This window comes from Phasianus colchicus, chromosome 1 (genome assembly GCF_987193195.1).
Source record: "Phasianus colchicus chromosome 1, bPhaCol1.hap1.1, whole genome shotgun sequence".
NCBI classification, from domain to species: Eukaryota; Metazoa; Chordata; class Aves; order Galliformes; family Phasianidae; genus Phasianus; species Phasianus colchicus.
Window position 1 is genome coordinate 16,018,125 of NC_143436.1, and position 21,532 is coordinate 16,039,656.

At 40.7% G+C, this 21,532-nt stretch overlaps 1 protein-coding gene across 4 annotated transcripts in view; it reads left to right on the forward strand.

Moving 5' to 3' along the window:
- Positions 1 to 21,532, forward strand: part of KIF21A (kinesin family member 21A) — an 84,776-nt gene that overhangs the window by 617 nt on the left and 62,627 nt on the right. The window lies entirely within an intron of this gene.

Genomic DNA, 21,532 nt, shown 5'->3' on the forward strand with positions numbered 1-21,532 from the left:
CTCATTCAAATTACGCTTTTTTATCGGAGATAAAGATCTGGTGTTCGGCAGCGAGCTCCTGGCTCTTCTCGGTTTTCTACGTGAAGATGTTACGTTTGAAGAACTTCCAGATTAGCCCACGGATGTCTTAAGTTTCAGGATGCCTTTACATAATTCAAATATAAGAGGAAATAGACCTGCACGCACACACACGTACGGCAGAATGCACGTGTTTGGGTTTGGGTCGTGGTACTGAATGGGGATTGTGGGTTTTTTCCTCTCTAAAGAAGGTTCTGTGCGTTATGTGCTGATGCTCTGGTGGCACATGCGGTCCGACCTCGGGCAAGGTCTGTCTCTCCATTTGGGCTTCGCAGCCACCGCACGCACTTCACCTTCTGGGGTAATTCAGGGACTGCACAGGAAGACAAAGCAGGTGGATAGCTGTGCTAAACAGGGCGTAGGAATAAGCCATGCTGCTGAGAGCTGCTGCTGGTGGGTGTGTTAGGGGGGGAACAGCTCAATAACATTTTCGGTAAACAGGCACCGCCCCTGTGTGATAGCATGGGATGTGCACTGCAGTTGTTGTGCTGCCCGTGCAGAGAGATGCTTCTGCGGGAGTGGTTTTCTGTCCGTGCCTTTTTCACACAGAATACAGGGAGGTATTATTCTAAAGCACGACTAGGCTGTGTATTTAAAGAGGAAAATATGAGATAGGTGTGATCCCCAAAATAGAGCGTGTTGCAGGTTAGCAGACTGCTCTGTCATTTGAAGAAAATATTAAATATCCTTCAAGCCAAGAAAAATAGTGGTGTAGGAGTTCATTTAAAATACAAAGGGCTGTTGTTGCTGGGAATTGACTAAAAGCTGCTGGTGCAGATATGTCCATGGTTATAGACATGTGATGATAAATAGATTAGAAATAATCTATGGCAAAGGGCTGATAAAAGTGAATGAACGTGGCTCAGCTGTACTACGATGGACCACGGTAGCTCTTGAAAACAAACCCCAAATGTTACAAGGCGTATTTCTGTAACATAACTAGACAGCTGAGGTCCTACAGCTGAGTACAGCTTGCTAGGAATGAGGGATTGCATCTTTGCTCCTGTCTGCCTGCCTTGTCAGATTAACTGTTCGCATACAGTTAATCATTTCTCCTTGTCAGTTTAGAACCCAGGATAAAACCCTTGCACAACTGCTTTTTCCCTGCCAGTAACTTTTCTGTTATTTCTGTTTGTCTATCCTGTGTAGTGCTGTAGTGCTCTGAGCTGCAAGACCAGTTGCATCAGCACAGCGCTGTGCAGTGCATTATGAAAACTACTGAATTCTGTTTCCTTCTTGTTTTGGTTCTTTAGTTCTTTTGGGGGACTTGAGGTTAGTTCAGCATTGGTGTCTGCTGTTGTAATGATTTAGTCTGTTTTTACATGTATGTTTTATGAATGAATTGCCCAGCAGGAGCCCTGGCTTTTTTTTAGGTTGCAACCCATGTGGTAGTAACTCAACTGAGATGTTTCAAAGGCATTTTGCCCTAAGCTTTCTGAAGAGCTGCGTTAGCTTGAGCCTTAATCACGAGTTGTAGGATAGACATTACTGAAATGATTTAGCAAATTGTTTTGTCGTTTTTTTTTTTTTTCCAGAACCTGGTTATTTTACCTAATCGTAGACAACACTATTCAAAAATACTTCTTTCTTTCCAACCAGCTCCACCTTAAAGCTATCATTTTGTATGTTAATTGCTCCCCATTTTCTCTAGTGTAATAATGGGTTTGTGAGCACTGAGCTAAATGCTGTTTAGTGAAGCATGAAAGCAGAAAAGAATTTGACAGGTAATCCAGTAACTAAGGTTAAATTCCCCAATTAAGAAAAAAATTTCTTTCTGTATTGCAGCCTCCACTGAAAGAGTTGTGGACTCACAATTTTGGTAATAGTGTGCAACTTCAACAAAGAGCTTTGCTCTGTGTTCCTCTGTGTGTAATGTCTGTTTTCAGATGAAATCAGGGAGCCCTCGTGATGGCTATCTGAACTCTTTTTTTCTTTTACATGTGAAAAGCTACTCTTTTTGTAAAGCTGTAATTGCTGCCTTCATTCTGTCAATGTCTTTTCAGCAGATGAAGATTCAGTTTTGTTGAGGAGGCTCTGAAATGCTGCAGGCCATCAGGCAGGTAGTTCTGGAATCAAGTTCACAAAAGGATGTCAGTTATAGTTTCAAATTCTGGGGTATTTTGCCATGTTAGTGGTATCCACAGCCACGATGTAGTGTAACTCAGGCTTCTTATGGGTTGGGTAGATGAGGTTCTCACTGACTGTTGCAATCCTCTCTAGCCACAGCATGTGTTGGTGTGGAACTTAGTTATTGTGTCAGCTATCTGGGGCTTGGTTGGGGTCACAGGACTTGAAATATCTCCAACAGGAGAGGTGGCAGTGCCTGTCCTCGCTCTGTATGGCTTGCTGCAACACTGTTAGGGCATCCCAGGGCTTGGAGCACCTGGTCTATTGGGTGGTGTCCTTGCCTAAAGCAGCAGGGTTAGAATGAGATGATCTTAAAGGCCCCTCCCAACCTAAACCATTCTGTGATCCTAGCAAGGGTGATCTGAGCATACAGAAAGGTTGGAGTTAGGTCCTTTGCCTTTTTGGACACAAGCTAAACAAGGGAACTCTTGAAGAGAGTAATAATGGGTGGGTGGAGCTCATCGGAAGGGTTGCTTGAGGGACTCTGCTGAAGCATGAAACAGTGTCTGTTATATGTATCCTGTTATAGAGAAGACAGCAAAACTGTGGAAAAATGGAAGTTTCTGTCTTCTAGTGCTCCATAGGAGAAGGATGGCTTTAATTTGTGCTGAGTCACTGAGAGTCCCAGACACAAAGATTATAAGCTTCAGTCTTGATTGGTAATGCAGCCTTTTAAGATGCTGTGTGAAAACAGAGGAGGAAATAATAAAGTATTATGTGAAAAGATGAATAGCTCTGGAAGCTGACCAACAACCAAGGAAAAGTACAGTGGTCACTGAGATGTGGTTGGATGATGCCCCAGGTGGAGCAGACTGTGAAAGGACATGAACTGTGTGGTGGTGCAGCTGAAGGAAATAGAGCTGTAGCATCGGGCATGTTGTCGTAGAGGAGGATGGAATCCAGTTGAAACTGTCTTAATGGCCAAAAGCGAAGAACCAGGGAAATGAGTAGTTAAGGGACAGTGTTTTATCACCAGGTATATTTAATATCAGAGAGCAGTGAAGGGAAGAGCTGTGGAAGTGTTTATTGGTTAATTCATTTATTTTTAAATCCTCCTTATGTTTGAGTTGGTGTGCTTTATTCACTACTTTGGCAAGAGCATGAGTGCCACTGTTTCAGCTGCTGCTGTCAGGGCTGTGTTACAGCCCTCAAGCGTGGGATATGGCCACCCAGATTTCCCTGAATCATCTCAGATGTGCCCTTCTTGTACCCGCCCTGGCTCTCTGCCATACACTGTAATGCTGCTTCACCACGGTGAAATCCGATGTCTGCCAAGTATGGCAATTTCGTGCACAAAATATAAGGCATCTGTCAGGAAACTTTTAAAGTAACAGCGAAAGTAATAATTGTAGCTCATGAATAAAACCTTCTATTTCTGGTATTCCAAGAGGGGAAATGTACTGATTACTAATTCAGTGTCAGTATGTTTGTTTATTTATTTGCCCAACTAATCAAGCTGCTTGTGGCATGAGATCAGGATACACCGTGGACTTCTGATAAGGCAAATGGGATGTGTTCATTCCACGTAACCTCAACCTTCTGTTGCATAGATTTGTTCTGGGAGTGCTGGGCTCGTTCCTCCCCTGTCCCCAGTTCCTGAGCTACGTAGTTGGCCCTCTTCTGCACTTCTTGCTCTTTTGCTAGTTTGTTTTTTTTTTTTTCCTTTCTCCCCATCTACTATTTGAGTACCTTTCCATCTTTCATGTTCCTCTTCTCAGCAGTTATTTCTAATAGCTTCTGCACCAAAGTTCTTTTCCTCTGTGCTGGATCCAGCTATTGTAAGCAGGAGAGAAGGAGCTGAGTGGAAGGAATCTGTCTTTTTGATGGGTGTGCTTTGAAGCACCTTGAGTGTTAAAATTAATTTTCTTACTTAGGTTGCTGTTCTGCAAACGCTTTTCTGTTGTGTTTAGGCTTCCTACCATAAATGGCCCCACAAATGTCAGCTGAATATCCAAGCCTGCTGTGGTGTATATATTGCAGGCTCTGGAGGTACTGGTTTCATGCTTCCCGTACAGTGCTAAGCATCTCTTGCTATTTAAATCCTTCTGTAAGTAGATAAGCAACAGAATAGATTACAGTACTATCCACTGGATCCTAAAAATGAACCACAATTTTCTTCAGTTACAATCCAGCTGTAATTATGTAAGGATTTGAAAGTTTTTCGGGAAAAATATCTGAGAAAATGATGCATGAATGAAGTTCAGCAGTCCTGCAGTATGCAATTCTGCCCCAGTGAGGGCAAAAAAAAAAAGTTGTTTGGCAGTATTAAATAGTGATTTTTTATTTTTTTTTTTGAGTCTTGTCAAGTGTTGCAAAATATTCCTGTTGGAGAGTCTGTTAATGGAAGGATACCAAAGAAATCTAGCTTTTGGAAAGCTCACGTTGCTTATCTTTTGTAAGTTTTCATGTTACTCTTTGCACCGTGACTTAAACAAACATTCCCTTGTCCTTTGCTGAAACGTTATGCCACCCCATCCATATGTTTTGCATTTTAGCTAGGAAAAAAAACACAGCACCATCTGCTGCTGAATTAATTCAGGTTTCATCATATCTGACTCGATCATCCGTAACTGATATTGCTTGGGGCAGGCTGGGATCTGTGATCTTGCTTTCTAGGAAATAAACTTGCCTTTCCACTGCTCGTGAGGTAACCACAAACTCATTCTTTCGTGGAGGGGAAAGAAAGCCTAGTCAGGCGTTTCCCTTCACGTTATGTATTCCTTGCCAAAAGATGAATGTGTCTTCAATTATAACAATACAAAACCCGACAAAAAGTGGTATTAGTTTGTCCGTGGTTGCAGGTGGATTGTATTTTGAACTTAAGTAAAGCTTACAGAAGACTTGGGAATTTAGTTCACTTTGAAAATCTGCTTTCCATTTGATGACGTTCTCTTTGCTGCACTCTGTAGAGAGTTAAAGGAATGTCTGTGCTACAGCATGAACCCTATTATTCAGCTCAGAGCTTCACCTTTTCCTCTTTTCTGTGCCACTGCTGTGAGTTCTTCTACAGTAGCTGGATGACCCTTGTGCTTGAGGTTGAGGAGCCTTGCTCCCTCCCTCTGCTTTCCCTTTCTTTGCTCCAAGTGCTTCATAGGTTTCCCTTGCTGCCCAGGCAGCTGAAGTTCTCACTTTTCTCTTAAGTTGCATGATTACTGATAAGAAATAAAGCTGTTTTAGGTGCACTTTTTTAGCTGATTAAGGAGAAGATTCTGTATTCTGTCATATCTGGGGCTGCTGAAGCAGATGCGTGTTTGTTTTTTTTTTTGTTATACTAATTTAATTCCTGTGTAGAGCACTTACAAGAAGTTAAAAGTATTGTTTGAACTGGAGAACAAAAAAAATTTAATTAGAAATCAAACACAATCTGAACGAGTCCAGCAAGAGTAACTACATGAGCTGTGCCTTTTTCTTGTGTGCTCTTTCCCTTCTTCTCTAAAATCATATTATATCTGTGCTCATTTTCTTTCTGTTATTACTTTCTTTTTTTGTAGTTCTCTGTGTTACTTTCCAGTTTTCCCTGGTGAAACTTGGCTGAGATAAATGTCTGCCCCAGTGTGACTAAAGGCAGAAACTCAACCTTATTTTTTTTCCAACAAGTTCTCTAGTTTGATGCATTTACCATAGCAACAACATGCAAATGGAGACCAGTGGAAGAGTTTTAAAGTCAGTGGTGCAGTGACTTTGATGTGCAGAGAAGGTCTCTCCAATATATTTTTAAATGTTTAAAATGTGAACCTGCTCACATTGCCTTTGAAAATTCATGAAGGGACATACATGTCTGCAACCTTTCCATCCTTGAAGTTGTTCTTGTTGGTTCTGAAAATTGTAACTTTCTTCAACCGATTCATTTATTGTGTGATTAAAACCAGTTGTGGTGGTTTTGTTCTTCTTACTTTATGACCTACAAGAACCTTTCCATACGCTGCAGGATCTGTTCTGAAGTGCTTATTATGGAGTGTATGTAATTGGGATGGGTGATAGATGCTTACAGTGCTCGTCTGGTGGTGTTTCCATCCACACTTCTGTTCCATATTCAGTCTCTGGCCATAAGTCTTGCTGTCTACTCAGCATCAACCACAGCATGATTTTAACAAGATTTTTAAGTGTAAGAATAGTACTGCTGGAAGTGGACCAGTTAAGCTGCTGATTCAGAGCTGGCCACTGGATTAGTGTAAAATATCTCCTAGATAGACTCTGGAAACCAGGAGTGAGGAGTGGGTACCATTTTTGATGTTGCCTTCAACAGATGTGATTAAGTCCACTAGTGCTGGAGTAATTTATTTTTGCTTGAGGAACTTTTTCTGATCAGTTGACAAGTGCTAGGCTTGCTGTCTGGGACAGTGCCTGCTTTAGGCAACTTTAGAATTTAACTCTATCAAGCAAAAATGAATGATGCATCCCTTGAGTTGGTGGAGTTCCAGCAAGGGAGGCTGAGAGCAACAAAACCTTCATAGGAGGTTTTTAAATGATTTCTCTTCATGCACAGTAACCTACATGCGTGCAAGTAGAATGATGATTTTGGAAATGGATTCAAGAGTTAGTTTTCTCATTGGTGCTTCTTGTATTTGTACTGCTATAGGACACCTGCATAGTTCATATATAATATATATATATATATATAAAACTTTTGCAGGACATTGTACATTTAATGCAGATTCTATATACTTCAAGTGCTCCAAGTTTTCTGAAATGCTATACAGTAGATTGAAGGACACTGATTTTTTTTTCTTTTTTTTTTTTTCTTCCCCCTTCATGTATTTTCAACTTAATTAGTCCTTCTAAAGGTTCGTTATTCCAAGATCCTGGGGCTGCTCATCTCTCATTCAGTAGTATTGATGAAATAGTTCTGCCAGCTGCAGCAGTTCCTCTTTTTTAGTTTGTGCTTGATTCTGTCCAGAATCTCTGTGCCTCTGTCTTTACCCTTATGAATTTGAGTGATATGAAGGTATGTAGTGAGCCTTTCTTTCATTTCTTTTTTCTCATCTTCTTGTGCTCTGCTGGTGCTTCCTGCCATCTCAGAATTGTGTCTTAAGTTCCTCAGGCCAAAGATACAGCTTTAAAATGTAGTAAGCACTTATAGAGTGGTATAAATAACACATAATGCAGTATAATGAGAAAAACAGCTGCTAGTAAAACTCCTTAGTCAATGAAAAGTGTTACAATCAAAAACTTCTGTTTTGCTAAAGCACCCATATGGCTTTGTTTCCATAACCCTCTCCCCATCCTGCCCCTGATTTTTTTTTTTTTTTTTAATGTGAAAATAATATAATAAAAAAAGCTAATGCAAGACACTGATCCGTAGGAAGTGGCTGAATGATCCCAGGCAAACAATACTTTTCATTGGTTTTTGCCCCGTAGCAGTTGTCCAGGTAAGGTATCTTTCAGTCCTTGGTCTCAAATGTGTTCCTTTTGAAGTCTAAATGTAAAACTTTTATTTGTAGACTCTGGCTCTGTAATGTGATGCCTTTGAATATTGCATTTTGTTTTTGTTGGTTTCTTTTTTTCCCCCTTAAGTATTACCCATACGTGTTAATTTGGAGACTCGTATTACTGATATTTCCCATGTTTTCTTTTTTCTAGTTACAATTATATCACAAGTGAATGATCTGTGCATTTAAGAAAGTTTAATGAGAAAAGTATTTGAAATACATTGAGGACCAGAGAATATTTTCGTGTAGGGCTGAGGAAGAGTAAATATCAGAATATCTTTTTTACACATAAGAGGAAAGAGAAGGGCTACCCTACTTACAGTTCAAAGTAATAACAGGTCAGAAAGAGGGCCACCTGTTCAATCTGCATTACCTGTACCAGATTTACACTTCTGTCTGATCTAATCACCCAGCCCATCACTCAGGAACAATACAGATCTGGGGTAGGAGTGAACTGCTATTGACAGGTAAGTCATTTAACACTGAAGTACCCTGATTCTTTATATATATATATATATATATATATTCTTAATGCTCCCACAAGCTGATTCTTCCCTCATGGCCCATGTGATGTTGGCTGGTCATCTAGTATACTTGCTGTTTTGGCTCTGAATTTTGAAGCTACCTGTAGGTCTGTTTCATTATAGTTGCTGGCAAAGCCTTTGGGGAACAGATGGGCTTTCATTGTTCGTTAAATGTCAACAAGTAAAGCCTTGCTAGGCCCAAAAGAGGAATAAACATTCTACAGTCGAGAGCCTCAGATGAAAGTGCTTTGTTCTGTGCGGCCAGGTCTGAAAGCAGGGCTGGTCCATCCCAGGCTGATTCTTCTGTTGATTTTTAACTCTCATGACTGCTGAATGCTGGGAAGTTTTTTGGGAGGTAGAGAGGGGTCTTATATCAAATGATGTTAGCCTACATCTTGGATGCTAGTTTACTGACAGTAAAGGGCAAGTGTACTCTCTGCTGTTGTTATAGGCAAGTGTTTTTTAATAATATATGAAAATTAATCATGAAACGGAAGTATTGTGGCAAAAAAAAAAAAAAAGAAAGAAAATTAGACTTTAGAGAAAATGGAGTTTTTATGCAAGGCACAAAGTAATCCATGATAATCCTGATCATGTCTTGGCTGAGGTCCAGTGTTCAGGTTCAGTTCAAGAAAAATGCAGACTAATTAGAGGGAATTGAGGAGAGAAGGGTGATGACTGGGCATCTAAAAACAGAACTGGTTCCATAATGTGAGATAGAAGAAGTGAAGATTGCTAAGAGCTGTGTTTTGAAATACCTAGTGCCAAATGCAAAGTAGAAGGGAATAAATTGTTCTTTATGTTCCAGCCAGGTTAACAGGCTTAACCTCCAGTAAGAAAAGTAAAAGACAGGAAGGAAGCATTTATCTGTTGTTATGATGGATGTCCTGGAGCAGTTTGCGGAGATGTGAAATCACCCTTAGGAGAGACTTCTAAAAACAAATCAACTTGATATCTGTCATAGATGCGGACATAGATGATATTAGTACAGAAAGGTAGAGTGGGTGAGTAATCTCTATGACATTTCCATGTGTCTTCCATCCCAATTGCCTGCAATTCCATGAAGTTGCATGTCCATTGTCAAGGCCTGAATTCAGCACAGTTGAATCATAGGACGGCTTGAGTTGGAAGAGATCTCAAAGGTCATCTAGTTCCAATCCCCATGCCACAAGCAGGATTGCTGACTGCTAGATCTAGCTCTGGACCAGGTTGCTCAGGGCCCCATCCAGCCTGGCCTTGAACACCTCCAGGGGTGGAGCATTCACAGCCTCTCTGGGCAGCCTGTTCCAACACCTCACCACTCTCTCTGTGAAAAGCTTCCCCCTGACATCTAGTCTAAATCTTCCCTCCTTCAGTTTAAAACCATTATTCCTTGTGCTGTCACTATTAGCTGTGTAAAAACTTAATTTCCCTCCTGTTTATAATCTCCCTTTAAATATCAGAAGGCTGCAAGGAGGTCTTCCCTGGAGCCCAAGCTCCCTTCTTCTGTCCTTGTGGGAGAGATGCTTCAGCTCTCTTTTAATCCTTGTGGCTCTCCTCAGGACCCTGTCCAAAAGCTCCACATCATCTCTGTTTCTTGGGGGCCCAGCCCTGGATGCAATGTTCCACATGGTGCCTCACGGGGGCAGAGTAGAGAGAAACAGTCACCTACCTCCCCTGCTGCCACCCCTCTTTTGATGCAGCCCAGGATATAGTTGGCCTTCTAGACTGCAGGTGCACATTGCTGGCTCATGTTAAGTTTTTCATCTACCAGGACCCCCAAGTCCTTCTCGGCAGGGCTACCCTCAGGGAATTCTCCTTGAGAATGACCCCATTCAGATGCCATGGTATGCTTGCAGAGATGTGACAACATCTGTGTTAACAGAAAAGCCTTGGAAATTTGAAAGGGTAAGCTTAGACAAATTTAGGTTTGGAGAAACCTTGGGATGTTATCTGATCCAACCTCCTGCTCAAAGCAGGCTCAAAACTAATTTCAGGGCAGGTTGCTCAGGGCTTTATCAAGTTATTAGGTATTGAAAAGCCTTTAAGAATGAAGATTGCTCAGTCTCTTGAATAACCAATACTTGACTGTCCTCAAGTGGAATTTTTTTTCCTTATGCCAGGTTCAGAAGCTTCTTGCTTTGGTTTATGACTGCTGTCTCTTCTCTTGACTTCAGTTAAAGGAACTCAGCTCTGTCTTCTTGGTAATCTCAAATATTTGGAAGAGAACAGGCAAGGGCTAAAAGCCAGCAAGTTATTGTAGGGTCTGTGTCTACAGTCTGTTGGGGAGGGTGAGCTGTGTGGGAGAGCTTCAGCAAAGGGACCACAACCTCTTCAGATGAGTTCTGAATGTGATGGCCATAGTGAGGTGTTGGCAGATGGACAGTCAAAGAGTGGTGCTGGTAATATGGCTGATGTTGGAGGATAACATGTTGTAAGCAGACACAGCTTGAAGTACTGGAGGGTTTTGTTTTGTTTTGTGTGGCTAATGGGTTCGTTTTGTTCTGAAGTCTATTTCCCACCCACCACCACTGCACCCCCAGTCTTGAAGATCACTTGGTGATAGATATGGTGTTGCTGCTGTGGAAGCCTTTGGAATGTGATTCAGCAAAGGGTAACAACATGCTTCCCTCTCCTCTCTGCAAGAACACTTAGCAGTCATCTTTTGCCTGTTTTCCTTTTCCAGTTTAAGCTCATTTATTTTTTGGCCAAGCTGACTAACAAGAATAATTAACCTCCAACACTGTTACTGATTTCTTGCTTCTTAGATATTCATGCACTTCTTAACCATCTCATAGAATAATTGTATCAGTTTCCCTGTCCTGCCTGTGACAGTTTGGCAGTTCTTATAATTCTGGTTTGTTTGGCAATATATATTCTTTAAGTCATAAAGAAATGCATAGTTAGTCATTGCTTTATCACATGAAGCATGTGATAACCTTGTGAATACAACCCAAAGCATCAGTTACTTATCTTGGAACGGCTTCCTTTGACTCCTAGGAAATTAATTATAGTTTGTGCCTTATCAGTTTTTGTTTTGTCTTTGGAAAAACGGATTCTAATATCTTCAGGAGTATGATTTAGTTCTTTTATTTCCCTCTCCTTGTTCCTCTGGATTTGTGTTCCATGTAATTAATGTGAAACACTAGACAGAATTAACATTCAGTTTTCTTTATGTTGTTAATGTCTGCTTTGTATCTGTGGGAGTGTTTTCTGGTTGAAGTTCAATCTATCTAAAACAGGAATATGTTGGTAGACAGAGGGAAGTGCCTCAAAGCTTGTAACATCTACATCTTTTCTTGACCACATCTACTGTTCAGGATTTCTCAGACTGCAACTAGGAGATGTTACTGCCTTCCAAATTATATCACACGTGTCAAGGAAATTTGACAAACTGTAGACTAGCCACTACAATGTTTGTAGGTTTAATTTTTTTTTTTTAATGTGAATTCTGTAATTTATACTTGCATTCTTCTTTTCAAATTAAAGCTGTCTGGGAGGAAGGCTGTATATCTACCAATGGGCCAGTGGGGCAGAATGCTTTTAGTGACATCATTTGTTTGACATCATTTTAGTGGAAACAGCTCTTCTTGTTTTGTTGCCTCCTCAGTATTGATGGGCATAGCCATTGCAGCACATCAGTGTGTGTGAGAGATCCTGTCCTTTGCTCAGAAGTTACATCAATTGACATTGTGGTGTTTTTCCAATCAGATAACAAAAATACACTGTAGGATCCTGACTGCTAATGCACTTCTGTTCAAAATATGCAAGTGCTGTAATTTGAAGTTAGCATATTAATATGTGTTTTAGTAATAGATGTATTTCTGCTGTGAAAATTCTGCATGTGTTTTTCCTATTGAATACTCTTACTGTGTGACATAGTTGTTGGTTCTTCGTTGCTTGTTAATCCTGCATTGGACACTCTGCTGTCTTCCATTTCAGCAAGATTTGTCTCTTAGCTTCTGAATGCCAAATCCCTCAGAATGGCTCTCGGGGGTGACATTCAAAACTAATCAGTTTAAGGCATGATTTTAAAGTATTGCCATAGCCCAGGATTTATGCATTCAACTGATTGTCGGGCATTTTCCTTCTGAGTCACTCTTCTTCTAGTGCAGTATACAAATTAGATCACAGAGGTTTATTTTCATTATCTGTTTGTTGTTTGAGGCTGGAAAGTTGATCTCTGGAGAGCTTAGTATTAGATGAGGAAAACATCAGAAGAAAATCTGGTAGGCAAAACCAAACATCAGTGGAATGATTAACATGTGAACACCAGTGCTGGTTGACGTAAAGTGATACTGGATGTATAACATACAGTGTGCTGCTGGGAGAAATAGCTGAAAGAGCTTTTGTTTTCAAGAGAGAGATGTGCTGCAGTACTTGGAATTGTCTGGCTGTACTGTCTGTCTGGGCAGTGATGCCACTGGTACAACCTATATACAACAGTGTCCCCTGTTCTGTGTGCCAGCAAGAGCAAATGCTCAGGCAGTGGTCGCAGGCCGTCTCTTTTTCTCTCTTTTTTTTTTCTTTTTTTTTTTTTTCTGTTTTTCTTCTGTTGCTGCTTCATTCAGTGCAGGACTGAGCTGTAAGGCCTTGGAAACCTGCTGCTGTTTATGGGGTCGGCTCTATCATTAAAATATCAATAAACTCATCTCCTGAGTGTTCATTTGGTATGAATGCAAGGGATGCGGTCAGTTAATTTGGAGAGCTACAGACTGTGAGAGGGCGTCTTTTATGTAGGATGTAGGGTCTTTGTTTTTTTGTCTTAATTTTTTTTGGTCAAGTTTTTCTCACTTATTTATGAGCCCCGGTGAAGTTTGATTTTAAATTGTTAACTGATGCAGGTCCTGCTGTGACAGCAGGTTTGCGGTGGTGTGTCACTGCTGTACCATTTTCCAGCTGCTGAGGCTGTGTTGCTGCATTTCTGCTGCCTTTGCAGGGTCCTTCTGCCTACAGTGCTGCTGTGGATTGGAAATCAGGAACCCAAATTTGCTGCTTTGCAGTGTCTGCTTGGAAATGCAAGGCTTAACTTATTAAGACAAATACAGAGTTAGTGATTGTGGGACCTCCACATGATACTGATGTTGGGTGGTAGAGCAAAGATACAAGTTATGTACATTTTAGATCCGTGGACTCTGATAAGATTATCTGACATATTGTATCACCAGACAACAGGACTTAATTGAGAATCCAATTACGTGTTTAGTTATAAACATGATTGTTTGTGAAGAGCAACCAATCCTGACCTCAAACTTTGAGGCAGGGAAATCTTCTTTTATTAGTTCCAGATAATCCTGCTCCCTCTTATGAATCTGTAGCTCATTAGTTTCAGTTTATTTTGCTAAAACCATTGGCCACGGGTTTTTAATTCAGTGGTCTAGCAATAGTTAACTCTAAATATAGTTGGGAAATAATCCATCCATAGTTTCCTTTGGGCCTTGCTAATTATTCATGTGATGAGGCTTATATAAGGGCTGCACTGCAGCTGTACTTCGTTTGATGTCAGAGTTCTATATTCCTGTGCAAACAAAAGTCAGGTGATAAGGCATGGGCAAGCAAAGTCTGTAGTTGAAACCAGGGAGAAAGCAAACTTTTCTGTGAGGATCTTAAAGTGGCACCATCTGCTGAACTGTCATGTTTCTCCTTCAAAAAGTTAGATTTTCATTGGCTTTTAGAAAGAAGTAAATTTCAGATAGGCCTTTGTTGTATCTGTATGACTTTTTTGTGTTTGTTGAGATTTATGATGAGGGCAGTGGTTAGGATATGGTCAAAGCCGAGAGCACCCACTGAGTGGAAATGATGTTCTTTGTGTAGGTGTGGAAGGCAATTGGCTGATTCACAGCAATTAGTGATACAAAGTTTGTAGCTTGCTGTGATAACATCACATGGTCTGACTTAGTGCTGGTAATGAAATAGCTTGAAATGGCTTTAACGCTGTATGAGTGACCCTTTCTGGAAGCCTGGTGCAGGCCATAGCATTCTGTAAGTTTTTACTGTGACCTTCCAGTCTTCTCAGCACAGCATCTGTCTAAAACTTTCATCGATGTTTTTGCCTCTCTTTCTTGAGGATTGATTTGCTGATTGACGTTCATAGAGCAAAGTGGCTCTTAATGCACTGTACTTCTTTTTCCATTGTTACTGGTTCATTGTCACTGGTTTCTCTCTCCAGCTTGTTTCTATTGCAGTTTGGGTAGGTTTCTGGGAGGGTTGTGTTTCTGCAGCAGTAGGCAGAGCTTCTCTGTAATTCCATGTGGCATTCTTCTACATTCCATATAGAAGAAACAACTCTGACTGCTTTCTCAGCAGTCACTGTGGTGGTGACACTGTTGCACTAAAGGATACAGTTTAGTGATGGGGGCTCAATAGTGCAGATTGGTGGTTGGAATGGATGATCTTGGAGGTTTTTTCCAACCTAAATGATTCTATGATTACAGCCTCCCAGGTCTTTATGCACTGCCAGTAAGCCATTACTGCATTGTTTCTTGTGCATGTTTATGGTTTTTCTATTCCTAGCAAAGTATTTGTTATATTTGGTGTTGATCCTGGCAAACTTTGTGTTCGCCTTCCTTTCTGCACTGACCAACCAAGTCCAGTTTAAGCCACAGAGCTCTTATCTTGCTCAATGTTGAAGACTTGGAGGAATGAGCTATTTGCTCCTGAGTGTTATGGCAGGGCTGTAGCAAGCTAAATTGATTTTACTGATGTCCTGTTGTGCTGCAGTGCAATGATCAGCTTAAATTTTTAAGGCCATTTGGAAGACTTTTTATCAAAACACTTGTTCTGAAAGTATCTGTGCTACTTCCAGTGCATGCAGCCACTACAAACTACAAACACCAACAAACCATGAATAATTTGCATCAGTAGCTTCTGAGAGCAGCTGGGAAATGTATGGTGCAGAGGTATTGTGTGCCAAGAAAAGCTGATTGAATTCAGACAAGACAAAGAAACTGGCTCTGACCCTGGAGAAGCGTGTCTGGACAGACCTTTCTTTCTGTCCCCCAGGAGCCACAGTGAAGCGTTGGGCAGACAGAAGGGATCACGGGATCAGGTGCTGCTGCTTTGTGTGCGAGAGGCTGAGGGAGCCTGGCGGCTGTGTACAAAGGGGAGGTACATAGCCAAGGGCTGAGTGTGCAGTGTGAGTGGAGAGAGCTGGTTTTAATGTGTCTGAGGTTTGTCAATGCATGATTATTTGTTCTTAAAAGTGACTTTGCATTTGTAGCTTTGGAGTTCTGTTTGGAATTGTAATCTAATCTGAGCCTTAATGAAAAATTAAGCATCCAGCTAGAACATGAAGCAGAAAGCACTCAGCCTCCCTGTTAGGGAGGCTTGCATCCATATTAGTGGTTTAAAGGTGCCACAAGTAACTAGTTCTTTTTATATTTTACTTACAGTGTGTATTTGATGAGTTGAGGACATAGCTGACTCGTGAACCTGTCAGTTTACGTTGCAGTGCAGTACCAGGGCGCGCTCATTTCTAGGACATGCTCTATCCTGGAGCTAAAACTTTGCTTAAACACTGTTACTGGCACTATTTTTAATAGTGGTAATTCCAAGCTGTACTCTGCTAGTGCAGTGAGGTATGTATGCTAGCAGCAATTAAATCAGGGCAATGACTGCGTTTGCACAGTGATTTCCACACTGATTTGCACAGCCAGCAAGATCGATCTGGCTGTCTGTTGTAGCTTAACCACCAGAAGACTGAGCAGCCTTTTCTATTTTATGTTACTAAAAGTCAGGAATATGAAATTAGCCCGTACTTCCTTGGTGAGGTAGAAGAGCAAGTGCTGTCGCTTCCTGTTACCTCAAAATCTCTACTGCTCACTCAAGTGGTAAGTTGGATATTACAGTCAATGAGTTACTTGGATAGCTTTAACTCTTAATGGTGACCTGAGATATATAGTATCAAAGCATCATATTTTTAATCTCAGTTGGGTGATAAGCATCAGCCAATTTTTAAACGATGTAATAGGTTTTTTTTAAGCTTAAGCTAGTCTGTAATATGAGTGTGTTTCTACAGTGTTATTTAGAGGATGCTCTCTGCTGACAGTGGGTAAACGTAATACTGCAATGTACAGGCAGCTGAAGTGGCTCCAGCTTTTTGCCTGCTCTAAAAATTTTAGCCTGAGTCAGGCAAATAAAAGATTGAAATGTTCAAATTATTTGTATGTTTAATAAAATATGAAAAGTTAAAAAAAAAATGTTTAGAAAATGTTTCTGGTTTATCAGCTGGAAAGTTATTTTCTTTGCAGTACTCGCATTTAAATCCCAGTCTTCGTTTTTATCAGATCTCCAGTTTTCTGCCAGGACTGTTTTAACAAGGTGATTGCATGCCATAGGTGTTTGTTCCTGTGAGAAGTGGAAGCTTATAAATGAGGAGAACTGGATTTGTCTGTGACAAGGTTCTACCCTAAATCTATGTAGTTGCATATAGGTGTGGTCTTTAAAGTCCTTCAGTGGTCTGTCTTCCAGCTTGGAGAAGGGGCTGAGGATGTGGTGGCAGCTCAGCCCTGAGTGTGGATATTGTTGCAGCAGAGAGCTGTCTTACTACTGGCGTTCTGATGTGAATTTCGGAATGGAAACTGGTTTTTGTATTAAGTTCTATGATTAAGTCCTTGAATTTACTTACTCTTTTTTTTTTTTTTTTTTTAACTAACAAGACTGAACAAATCTTTAAAGACTGATAGTTTTCATTGGCAGTACAGCTGTTTCATTAGTCAGCTGTGGCCAGCCACTTTTGCTTCACTTCTCTTGTTGCTTTTACTGTGATTATTTCAGATTTCCACTGATATTTCCCATATAAATGCTAAAACAGAATCATAAAATCATGGAATGGTTTGGGTTGGAAGGGACCTTAAGGCCCACCCAGCCCCACCCCCTGCCGTGGGCTGGCTGCCCCCCACCAGCTCAGGCTGCCCAGGGCCCCATCCAACCCGGCCCTGAGCGCCTGCAGGGATGGGGCACCCACAGCTCTATGGGCAGCTGTGCCAGGGCCTCACCGCCCTCTGAGTAAACAATTTCCCAAGACATCTAATCTAAATCTTCCCCTCTTTTAGTTTAAAGTCATTCCCCCTTCTCCTGTTGCTATTAGTGTGAAAAATTGGTGTCCCTTCAGTTTATGATCTTCCTTCAAGAACTGGAATACCACAATGGGGTCTCCCTGCAGCCTTCTCTAAGCTGAATGAGGCCAACTCCCTCAGAATTCCTTCATAGGAGAGGTGCTCCAGCCCTCTATTCTGTCATTACAAGAAACTTTCCTTTTTTTCCCCCCCCTCCTCTCTTCTCTCTCTACCACATTTGAAAACCAGTGTGAAATCAACAGGAAAAAAAAGATTATAGTTAGTCCAAATTTTTTGCCTGGTTGAAACTTCATGAGGACTGTTGTTAGAATTAGTACCAGGAGACTCTAAACTACCTCAGCTTTTGGAGAAGATAAAAGCTTGGCTCAGTTCATGTTTGCCTGAAATGCTTGCTTGCAGCAAAAGAGCATCCAGCATTGTACTAAACAATCAATTCAGAGCATGGCTTACAGTGGAAAAATGCTACCTCGTGCATTTCTAGCATAGTTTCCTGAATTGCTGACTTTCAATTAACTTTAGAGGTCTTCTGAAGCATCATCTGAAGCTGCCCAAGAGCAGCAAGGTGGTGAAGTCTTCATAAGGGCAGCTGAACGCAGTACCACTGCACAGGAAAATGGGGATGGAGGATCTCTAATTTTTTATGCTCTTGCAGCCAACATAGATATGTTCTACAGTCTTGCAAATAGATGTGAAGGAAATAATTGAAACTGGGATTTGGCATTCAGACATAGAAAAATGTATAGTTGAACCAGAAGGACTGAAGGAAGTGAGTAGTGTTGCTCCTTTCTGTCTTGCAAGTTTTAAAATAGGTAGTACTAAGTAATGTGAGTGGGTTATTTTCCCTCACTGCACAGTTAGGATTTACCAGCTCAGAGCCTTCAGTCATTGCTTGGAACAGTCTACCTTCTGTTTTGAAACAGAGCAACTTCTGTTCATTGGAAACAGTCAACAATAAATATGAAGAAATTTTCTGCAGTTTGCTTTGGAACATAGTGTATTGGGTGTTGTGGATACAACACTGGTGGTTTAGTTATTTATTTTTAAATAAGGAGTAGCATAGAAGTCGTGCAGTGCTTTTTGTTCCAAGAATGCTGCACTGAGAAATGAAGAATGAAGGCCCTATTCAGAGCAGATTATTAAAACACTGTTTTTAGCTGTCCTGTCCCATTGTGAAGTTCGTGGTTGTTATTTTAATAGTGTTAGCTAAGCAGTTGTTTCAGTAATAACTAATGACAACTTGTAATTTTCTTTTAATTGACCCGATCCTCCTTTTCTTTAATGGGATTATTTGACTCTAATTACCTCAGATGTGGCTTGTAGTTTTAGCTATAGTAAGTATGTTAGTAACTTTTTGTTTATTTTGAGGTAAATGAAGTTGATGTGAATTGTAAGCTGTTTTACCTGTAAGACAAGGAGCTGCCCTAGACTTACGAGTGTATAACTGAGCAGATATTCAACTTTATATAGAGAAATATATATATATTTATATACTATATATATTATATATAAGATTTCAAAGGCTACTGCAGTCTTGGCATAAACATGTCATGATTTCTGTACTGTAGCTCTAACGGCTGGGAAAGTAAGGTTGTGGGTGTGTGTGTAGGTGGGCATTTGTGAGAAGGAAAGGCAAATCTGAGTAAAGGAGTCAATAAATAAGAGTTAACTTTTTGTTGTGGATGTTGGAAGCCTTTTAATTTTAAACAAAGTGATAGAGTATTTCTTTTTAAGAATTTAACTATTTTGAAGAAACTTTGAGAAAATAGAGGAATTAAAAAGAGGCTTACATTTAACAGGAAGAAATTGGACAAAGCCTGGTGTTGGCGTGACTGATAGGTTGTTTTTTTTTTTTTTTGTCATCTCACCTTACATCAGTTTGTTTTATCATTCATATTCACCACAGGAAAATAAAGTTTTGAGTAACTATTGCCTTGTTTGCTGCTTATTACTAAAGGTACTTGTGGCTCTCATTCTTGATATCCCTGGAAGCATCGGTAAATAGTAATATTAGGAATTTCCTGAATGTGTGCACTTATTTTTTAAAAAATAATTCATTTAATTGCTTTGAGTATATATTTTGTCCTCAAGTTATTCCTTTGGCTTTACATATGCAAAAACACTTTTTTGGGGGGGAGGCAGGAAGGGGAGGTGAAAGAAAGGATTAGTACAGACATGATGTCACTGCCCTGCATGCAGGAGAGTCTATCTTTTGAAGCAGAAAGCTGCAGTTGGTTCTGCACCTCTAATAGAAAATACTGTGTGGGCACTACTAGTTCATTTATCCCTATAACTGTGATGCTGTGGGCAATGTTTTTGAAACCAGTGTCGCAAAACTATATCTTTATTAAAGTTTGACACTGGTAATTATATCATAGCTATAAGGAAATGTGCCTTATAAAGAGCTGACAACGTTAACGCTGGTGTTGTGACTCAAATACTGTTTATAGCTTTGTATTTAGATGTTGGGCCCCAGCTTACAAGAAGTGCCTGAATTACCCCCTGATCCCTGAACTCTAAATGTGGCTGACTTTAGGTTCTTTGGCACTCAGACTGTGCTTTTGCATTCTTGTCTCTTCTTCCCCTATGTTTAAATAAATGCTATGCTGTAACTTGGTAAAGCAGCAGTGACTAAAGTATTTTGTGGCATTGGATAATCTATATTCACCCCATCGCTTTTGACAGTATTGTTTCAGCTCAGTTGAATTTTTAGTCTTTACATTTCTGGAAACAAATTATTGGCAGTGCTTCTTGTTATTACGCCTCACTTTTAGGCTAGGCAGTGCACTCTTCAACAAGATTACCTTGAACTCTTTCAGTTAAGCTTTTTCATCTGAAGTTACGTAACATTTGTTTAGCAGATTTAATCTCTGTTAAGTGTTCAGCTGTGTATCAGTCAGATGCAACAAAAAGTGTATTCCTTTTCCTGATACTGCCCTAATTACTTAATACCAAGGCTCTGGTGTTAACAGCAGCATGACTCAACGTTAGATGTTAACTAAAATGAGCCAGTGCCTTGTAGAGTTTTTTTGCTCAATCAATAAAGGCAAAAAATATTATAGTTTCAGGGTTAAACCCTTCTGTTGGAGTTGTTTGTGGTTGTGTGACTAGTTTGGGTTTGTGCACAGTCTGTACGGCTTGGTGCTCAGACCTGCTAATGCTGACTGAGCTTTGTGTTCCACTGCATTGTAACAGTGGAGATGCTTGCTCATGCATCTTGTTTTCTAAATTTACTCATTTGTGCTTCCTGATGAGGAAAGACAGCCTCTTTGGGCTAATGAGCTATATGGGCATTAGGTGTCTGTAATCCTTTCAGTACTGGAGTACATTTAATTGATTATAGGAAGGGCCAGTGTCCTTTACGACTTTATGGTGTGGTGCAGATGTGCACTCCTGTCTGTTATAAAATTAATTTAGTTTTAGGAGGACATAACTCTGTTTAGTTTCTTGGTAACAAACCATAGGTATTTCAGGTCTTAATTCATAAACTCAATTTTGCCCAATTTGCTTAGATCTAATTCTTTCTAATGTATTGTTATTTAACTTTCTCAGAGACAGGTGTAATACTGAACGTTCGGGAAAAGAAAACAAGGCAAGTGCTACTGTAGAATAGTAGTTTTTTGAAGTCTGTTTGCCTTAGAAATGTCATTTCCACAATCAGTTTAGCTGTAATCAAATTGCACTTGGAACTCTGCCAGGTCTGCGCTTGGCAGACATGCGGAGGCTTATGGTCACGCTGCTTTTCCAGCACTGCTGACCTTGTCTTGAACCAGAAATAACCGAGGCCTGTACAAATCCTGCAGTACAGTCCTCCTCTCTCTCTCTCTCTCTCTCTCTCTCTCTCTCACTCAAAAGTCAAATTGTTCTCAAAAGCTATGGATTTCTGACCTCCCTAGAGAGTAAATGAGTCTGGGAGAAGGTTTGGATGAAAGAATTCATTCATGTTGTAACAAAATATGTCAGAGGCCCGCTAGTCTTTTTGGAGGGTCTCTCATCCTTGCTGTAGGAGCCAGGTGTGAGGAGGGAGCAGCAGGGCAGCAGGACCGTGTGAGGCAGGCCGGCCTTCCTCCTCCCTGTGTTTTCTGTTCTGGGCAGCAGCACATGACGCCATCCTCACACTGACAGGCAATCAGTGCCGCGTGGCCTGCTAGCTTGTTACAGAACCACACAAGAATTAACATGAAATCATACAGCTGCACTGTTTTCTGGCAAGTAGAAGCGAGTGCCCAAGAGATGCAGCTGCCATGCTGTGCTCCATGAGCCAGCCAAAGCAGCAGCCTGTGGGCCTGCCCCGGCCTGGCACAGCCAGCGTCATGCCCGA